This window comes from Benincasa hispida, chromosome 11 (assembly GCF_027475165.1).
Source record: "Benincasa hispida cultivar pf3 chromosome 11, pf3_genome.v1.1, whole genome shotgun sequence".
In the NCBI taxonomy this organism is placed as follows: Eukaryota; Viridiplantae; Streptophyta; class Magnoliopsida; order Cucurbitales; family Cucurbitaceae; genus Benincasa; species Benincasa hispida.
Window position 1 is genome coordinate 30,215,357 of NC_143488.1, and position 8,945 is coordinate 30,224,301.

Sequence of the window (8,945 nt, forward strand, 5' to 3'; positions counted from 1 at the left end):
GCAAGTCCACATCAGGGTCAGTCTTTACTCTTGACGGAGGAGCTGTAGTGTGGCAAAGTTCTAAGTAGGGGTGCATCGTCGAATCCACTATGGAGGTAGAGTACGTAGTGGCTTGCGAAGCTGCTAAGGAGGTCGTTTGGCTCAGAAAGTTCTAGACGGACCTGAAAGTTGTTCCAGATATGTTTAGGCCCATTACCCTCTATTGTGATAATAGTGGGGCAGTGGCCAACTCCAAGGAGCCAAGGAGTCGCAGGCACGACAAACACATAGAGCGAAAGTCATCTGATCCGCGAGATAGTGCATCGAGGGGACGTGATCGTCATGCAGATCGCTTCGGACCACAATGTTGCTGACCCATTTATGAAGGCTCTCACGGCTATAGTGTTTGAGGGTCACCTATGAAGCATGGGTCTACAGGATCGCCCGAGGCTGGACTAGGGCAAGTGGGAGATTTTCTTGTATTAGGCTTTTATGCCTTAGTTTATTATTTTGTACTAAGATTTTTGTACACCCCACTTCGCTTACAAGTGGGAGATTGTTGGGATTGATGCCCTAAAGTTTCGTGTCCTGTAGTTTGTAAACAGTTTGTACGAATGTTTTGTTGTTAATATATGATATTTACTTCACATTTTGATATTATTGCTTATTTACTTGTTTTATTTGCTTTACCACAAACAAATTAACATAAAATCCCTGGTTATTTGTATGTGACTCAAACATGTATGTGGTGACATACAAGTGGATCATGTCTTGAGTGATAACCAAAATTGTCTGTAGTATGTGGATAAAGGAGGAAAACCTTATCTTGGTAATGCTACGGACACGACCCGCTTTGTGGAATGGTCACAAGTGTTGTGACTTGTCACAGATGGTCTAATCCTGATTATTCATGTTGGGGACACGGGGCATCCTACACAAAGAGTTTGTATAAGACTTGACCACGAAGTGTTAACGTCTCGTTATATAACACCGTTCATGACAGAGACTTCACTTCACTAGGATGACCATAGGTAACATGACCTCAATCCTGAATGAGTTAGGAACTCCTACCATTGAGGGCGTCCTTTGATATGAATGGGTGCGAGTGGCCAAGTCGCCGATTCAAACCTACCATTTTGGAGATTCATCTAATTTGGGAGCTGAGAACTCAGCTACACAAGATGGAATTCACTCCTTCCCCAAGGCAGAGATAAGTAGATAGATAGCTCCCTTAAAGGCTGATTTCGGGGCTTGAACGATGTAGCGCCACACACCTTCTCTTGGCCTGAGACGTGTCACACATAGTAGGACTATGTTGTATTGTTCATTAGAGGAATCAGTGGTACGTAAGGAGTGAGATGTAACTATAGGGGCATAACGGTAATTTGGCTCAGTTGTACTTACGAGCATCCGTGAAGGGTCATCGTACTCATGATTGGTTATATTCGATGGACACAGAATTATATCTGTGGTAAGAAGAGTTAAACTGTTGGTCTTTAATAGAATGCCTGACAGTTAATGGATGGTGAATCTCGTGGCTAAAGAGTTTAGTTAGCTATTCATGTACAGTTGGAGCTTCGAGCCATAGGTACATTAGGTCCTCTGGGTAGCTTGGATAAAGTCGAGAACCAGTATTTGGGTTAATTTGAAATGTTCAAATTGACAAGAGGAAGTTCGATTATATATGATATAATTGGACTGATTAATTATATATGATATAATTGGCAAATATATGAGATACATTATTTTGGAGGAAATTAGATATAAATATGATTTATATCAAGTAAAGGAGAAAATACTATAGTAGATATGTGATATCAAACTATAGGATATAAATATAATATGATTATATTAATTAATTAATTAATTGATTAATTATATGATAATTAATCCTTTTTCCACATTCGGACATGGGTAGTGGGCAACGTCAGTTATGGTAACCGATGAGTTAAAAGTGAAGAAAAAGTTTTCATTTTGGGTCGTGCAATCGATATTCATTCTTTCGCCCAAAAGAATTTGGAAGCGCGTGTTGGTGAAAGAAAACGATTGCTCGAGTGCCTATATGATAGTAGCTTCTCCGTCTAAACGATCGTCCATCTCGCGCTAAACGATCGCACATTCTCGACTACACGATCGGATAGCTTCTCTAAAAGATCGTATAGTGTACCAATTTAACTAAACGATCGTATACCTTTTCCTAAACGATCGTTCAGCAAATCCTACACGATCGTATAGCTTCTCTAGACGATAAGCATTTCTGCTATGCGATAGCAGCCTTCACCCTCCCACTTACTTATCGACTACACGATTCGTGTTTCCTTCGTCCTCTACCAAATTCACCAAAGCCCACCCTTTGGGTTTTCACTCCGAGAATACCCAGGGCTCATTAGTGGTGGTGTTGTCCCCGTTGCAGCGTTCGTGTTCGTGTTGATCGTGCTGTTGCAGTCGACGTTCCCGTCGAGCGTTGGTAGATCTCTTGGAAGGTTTCTGCTGTGTTGGAGTTTCGGAGTTTGAAAATAGTCTTCAACTGGTATGGAACTCTATCCCTTATGATTTTGTTTGTTCTTAGCATGCCAATAATTAGATTTATTTGCATAACTGTATGTGTTGAATGTATATTGTTATATTTCGGTCACGGTGAGATCGGAGCGATCCGAACGTGCTCATGGAACTTTCAGTATGATATCCTTCATTACAACTATATAAAAGTTATATATAGTAATGAATGGACATATCATGAAGCATGACACATAGATTAAAATTTATAAGTGTTATAAATACCATGTTGTGCATGGCAATGTGTATGGGTTTTAGTTGTTTCTTTTATAAAGGTTATAAGGAAATTAGAACTAGAATCTATAAGAAAGATATGCATGCGAACTTAGGCTTGAATCATGGTTTTAAAAGTGTTTTAAAACTTGGTGGAGATAGACCTAAGATCACGGTTCTAATAAGATTAGTAACTTAAGGATTAATCTTTCAATCAGTTTAATAGGATTAAATTGACAATAAAAGATTAAAAGTGTTGCAAATCTATCTATAAGGGACCTTTTGTGTGAGGCGGTTTCTGTCTAGGCTGGGATATTTAAGCTGACAAAAATGGAACACTCCTATTGGGAACCTATCTGGAAAGGTGAATTAGATAGATTTGATGCATGCATGCAAATTTGAGGACAGTCTGTTAAAGAGTTTAATGTGATACTTGAACTTGTTTAATTTCAAGGACAAGAGTTATTTTTTAGCAAATTAAACTGACTTAGATAAAATCAATAGCCGGATGGTCTAAGTTAATGAACCCCTAGGTAGAACATTTAGTGGGAGGTATTTGGGGTATATGATACTTCATGTAAACCTCTTCGCGTTTCTCCCTTTATGTTCACACCGTGAGATCTATCCTCAGCCTTGTGGAACCCTAGGAGTGTCCCCCTAAAGGATGGTGTTTGGATAGGTCAATATCAAGGTGGACGGAGAGAATGTTCATAGTAAGTGCGGGACGTGCAACAACATATACCACGGTCTCTCTCGTTAGGTTGGATAATGTTTATGTGCATCACGTCGAGGCACCTGGGAGTGTCCCCCTATAGGATGGCAGTTTTGCACAATTCATTGTTTGATCTCCTATATAGGATAAGATCGCTTTAGTCTTTTGTCCTAATCCACTTTTTCCCTACGGTGGGCACATTAGGGCGGGACTCTAGGGCCGAAAATGAGGGGTTACACTTACGCAGAATTGTTAAGGGTTAACAATTCTGAACCAAACAAATGGTGACTGCTAGGTGTAGTTACAAGAGTTGTTTCTGCCTAATGGTTGAGAGTGTCTCATCCCAGTGAAGAGGCATCTGATCACTTCACTGGTGACATTTGTACTGTCTCGCTGGGGCAACATTGTGAAATAGAAGTCTTTTCACTTAAGGTACTTGGAAACTATTTTGCTAAAACTAAAATTGGTGTTAAAATGTGGTATTGCATAGACTTATTAAGTTTGTCCATTTTTCAGAAACGTAATTATGGCTACAACTACATTAGCTCTACTTAGTGTCGACAAACTAACTGGCGAAAGCTACTAGTTGGAAACACACGATCACAACAATATTAATCATCGATGATCTTAGGTTCGTCCTTACGGAGGCGTGTCCTCCTATTCCACTTCCTAACGCCGCTCAAAATATTCGGGAGGCTTATGAGCATTGGACACAGGAAAACAAGAAGGCCCCGAGCCTATATCTTGGCCAGTCTTAATGACGTTTTGGCCAAGAAACATGAGCCTATTGTCTTAGCACGTGAGATCATAGAGTCCCTGCGGGGAATGTTCGAACAACCGTCTGGACAGCTCAAGCATGAGGCTCTTAAATGCATCTTCAACTCCAAAATGGAGGAAGGCACCTTTGTTCGTGAACATGTGCTTAACATGATTCAATTCAATATGGCGGAGATGAATGTGTCTCGGATCGATGAGGGCAGCCAGATTAGCATTTTCCTACATTCGTTGCCGGATAGCTTCCTGCACTTTGTTAGCAATGTGATTCTGAACAAGGTGGACTATACCCTTACAACTCACATCAATGAGTTGTAGACATTCCAATCCTTATTGAAAAGTAAGAAGAATAAGGTAGGTGAGGGAAATGTTGCTTCATCTTCAAAGAAGTTCCACCGAGGTTCGAGCTTAGGGACTAAGTTTGCATCTTCTACTTCTAACACTACTAAGGGTGGTAAGGGGAAGGCATTAGCTAACCCATAGCCTATCGCCCGATAGATAGGCGTCCAGCACCAATTGACAAGGGAAAGTGTTTCTACTGCAACCAGAATGGGCATTGGAAAAAGAATTGTCCCCGTTGGATTAAGGAGAAGAACAAGGCTAAGGCCAAGGCAAAGGAAAAACAAGGTAAATATGATTTACTGGTATTGGAGACTTTGGCACCTTCGATTAGGGCACATTAATCTCAATACGATGCGAATAGGCACCAGACACGTCGTCTCAACTGTCTCAACTGTGGCAATGGGAGGAGTCCAGTTGACTTTACAAAAGAAATTTATCATTTTAGATGATTTTTGTGTAGTTTCTGAGTTGAAAAGGAATTTAATTTCTATAAAGTGTCTGATACAGTGTAATTATACTCTAAATTTTCAATTGAATAAAGTGTTTATTCATAAAGAAGGAGTTTAAATCTATTCAACAAATCTGGAAAACAACTTGTATGTGCTAAGGCCGTTAGCAATGAGTTTTCTCTATAACATAGAGATGTTTAAAACTGTTGTGACTCAAAATAAACAACAAAATATTTCTCCAAAGGAAAATGCCCAACTTTGGCACCTTCGATTAGGGCACATTAATCTCAATAGGATTGAGAGGTTGGTGAAGAATGGACTTCTAAGCGAGTAAGAGGAAAATTATTTACTGGTGTGCGAATCTTGCCTTGAGGGCAAGATGACTAAAAGACCTTTTCCTGGAAAAGGTATCGAGCCAAAGAGCCTCTAGAGTTAGTGCATTCTGACCTTTGTGGCTCGATGAATATGTGAGCCAGGGGAGGCCATGAGTATTTCATCACCTTTATTGATGATAACTCCAGGTATGGGTATGTTTATTTGATGCAATGGAAGTCTAAATCCTTAGAAAAATTCAGAGAGTTCAAGGCTGAAGCTGAAAATGCATTGGATAGACGAATTAAAACACTTCGATCGGATTGAGGTGGAGAGTTTTTGGATTCAGGATTCCAAAACTATTTGATAGAACATGAAGTCGTTTCCTAACTCTCAGCGCCAGGTACACCTCAGCAGAATGGTGTAGCGGAGAGAAGAAATAGAACCTTGTTGGACATGGTTCGGTCGATGATGAGTTACGCTTCCTTACCGGACTTGTTTTGAGGTTTTGTAGTGGAGACTGCAGTGTATATACTCAACTATGTTCCTTCCTAGAGTGTTGCAAGAACACCTCTGGATTTGTGGAACGGGTGTAAAGCTAGTTTGCATCACTTCCGCATATGGGGTTACCCAACACATGTGCTTGAGGCTAATCCTAACAAATTGGAACCACGATCGAGGTTATGGCTCTTTGTAGGCTACCCCAAAGGTACACGAGGGGGTTACTTTTATGATCCTACAAAAAACAGAGTGTTTGTGTCTGCGAACACTACTTTTCTTGAGGGTGATCATATTAAGGAGCTAAATACATGTAGTAAGATCGTGTTACATGAGCTTTCCAACGAAACTACTGAAACTTCAACAAGAGTTGTTAAAGAGCCTGTTTCATCAGCAAGAGTTGTTGATGATAGTTCATCTGGTAGGTCAGTTCCACCTCAAGAGTTAAAGGAACCTCAACGTATTGGGAGGGTTGTGAACTAACCTGTTCGTTATCTGGGTTTCACGGAAATCTTGGCTATGGTAGCCAATGGCGACGTTAAGGATCCATTGTCTTATCAAAAGGCAATGAAGGATGTTGACCGGGATGAATGGGTCAAAGCCATGGATCTTGAGATGGAGTCGATGTTCTTCAACTCAGTGTGGGATATTGTAGATCAGTCTGATGGGGTGAGACCTATATGTTGCAAATGGGGTCTACTGTCAGAGGCATCGTACATTGACAAGTTGTTGCTCAAGTACTTGATGCAGAACTCCAAAGGGGTCTACTGCCTTTCAGGCATGGAGTTACATTATTTAAGGAAATGTATCCTAAGACGCCTCAAGAAGTTGAGGAGATGAGATGGGTCCCATATGCATATGTTGTTGGCAGTCTGATGTATGTGATGCTCTATACTAGACCAGACATTTGCTATGCTATGGGAATAGTCAGTAGGTATCGGTCTAATCCAGAACAGGGTCACTGGACCGCAGTCAAGAACATTCTCAAGTATCTTCAGAGAACGAGGGACTACATGCTCGTGTATGGAACTAAGGATTTGATCCTTACTGGATACATCGATTCTCACTTTCAGATTGATAAGGATTCTCGAAAATCCACTTCAAGGTCAGTTTTCACTCTTAACGGAGGAGTAGTAGTGTGGCAAAGCACTAAGCATGGGTGCATCGCCGACTCCACGATGGAGCCCAAATATGCAGCAGCTTATGATGCTGCTAAAGAGGCCGTTTGGCTTAGGAATTTTCTAACAGATCTGGAAGTTGTTCCAGACATGTCTAGGCCCATCACTCTCTATTGTGACAATAGTGGTTCTGTGGCGAACTCCATGGAGCCCAGGGGTCACAAGCGCGAAAAACATATAGAGCAGAAGTATCATCTCATCCGTGAGATAGTGCATTGAGAGGACGTGATAGTCACGAGGATCGCTTCGGAGCACAACGTTGCTGACCCTTTTACAAGGGCTCTCATAGCTACAGTTTTTTAGGGTCATCTTCAGAGCATGGGTGTAGGGGACCACCCGCGGCTGGACTAGGGTAACTAGGAGATTTTTGTATTGGACCTTAGGACCCTAGTTTATATTTTTGTACTTGTTGTTTTGTACACCCCACTCGCTTTTGGACAAGTGGGAGATTGTTGGGGTTGATGCCCTAAACTCTCTTGGTTCTTGTAGATTGTAAACAATATATTGAATAAATGTTTGTGATGTAATAATATATGATATTTTCTTCACTATTGTCTATGAGACATGGGATGTTTTAATTGCTTTACCACAAACCAATAAAATAAGATCCCTCATTATCGTTGTAACTTAGGCATGTATGTGGAGACATACAGGTGGATCATAACTTAACTGATAACCAAAATGGTCTGTAGTATATAGATATAGGATGAAAACCTTATTCTAGTGATGCTAGGGATGTGACACGCTTTATAAAATAGTTACAAGTGTTGTGACTTGCTACAGATAATTTGATCCTGATCATTCATGTGGAGACATGCGATTGGAGGTATCCTACACAAAGGAGTTTGTATAAGATCGGACCACGAAGTATTATATTCTCGTTATATAACATTGTTCATGACAGAGACTTTACTTCACTAGGATGACCATAGGTAACATGACCTCAATCCTGAGTGAGTTAGGAATTCCTGCCTTTGAGGGGGATCCTTTGATTTGCATGGGTGTGAGTGGCCAGATTGTTGACTCAAACCTACCACTTTGAGGATTCGTTTGATTTGGGAGCTGAGAACTCAGCTACACAAGATGGAATTCACTTCTTCCCCGAAGTAAGGGTAAGTAGATAAATTGCTCCCTTAAGGGCTAATTGCGGGGCTTGAATGATGTGGCGCCATACACCTTCTCATGGCTCGAGAGGTGTCCACACATAATAGGACTATGTTTTATTGTTCATTAGAGTGATCAGTGGTAATTAAGGAGTTAGATGTAACTGCAGGGGCAAAACGTTAAATTGGCCCAACTGTACTTACGAGCATCTATGAAGGGTATTGTACCGTTTATTGGTTATATCCGATGGACATAGAAATATATTTGTGGTGAGAAGAGTGCAATTGTCGGTCTTTAGTGGAATGCTTGGCAGTTAATGGATGGTGGATCTCGTGGCTAAAGAGTTTAGTCAGCTATTCACGTACCGTTAGAGCTTCGAGCCACAGGTCCATAAGGTCCCCTTGGTAGCTCAATAGATTCAAGTTGAGAATTAGTTTTTGGATCAGTTTGAAGTATTCAAATTGACAAGAGGGAGTTTGATTATATATGATATGATTAAACTGGTCAATTATATATGATATAGTTGACATGATGTATGAGCTACATTAATTGAAGGAAAAGGATATAAATATGATTTATATCTAGTGGAGGAGAAAAGGACTATAGTGTATATGTTGCATATGATGTGATATTAAACTATAGGTTATAAATATATTATGATTATATTTATTTTAATTAAACAATTATGTGGTTTTTCTCCATAACCGAACGAGATAGTGGGAGGTTACATTCAGTTTTCATAATTGAAGGATAAAATAAAAATAGTTTTCATTTTGCAAAGAGATCAGATATCGCTTCACAATTAGTACACTTCTCATCGTCTAGTAA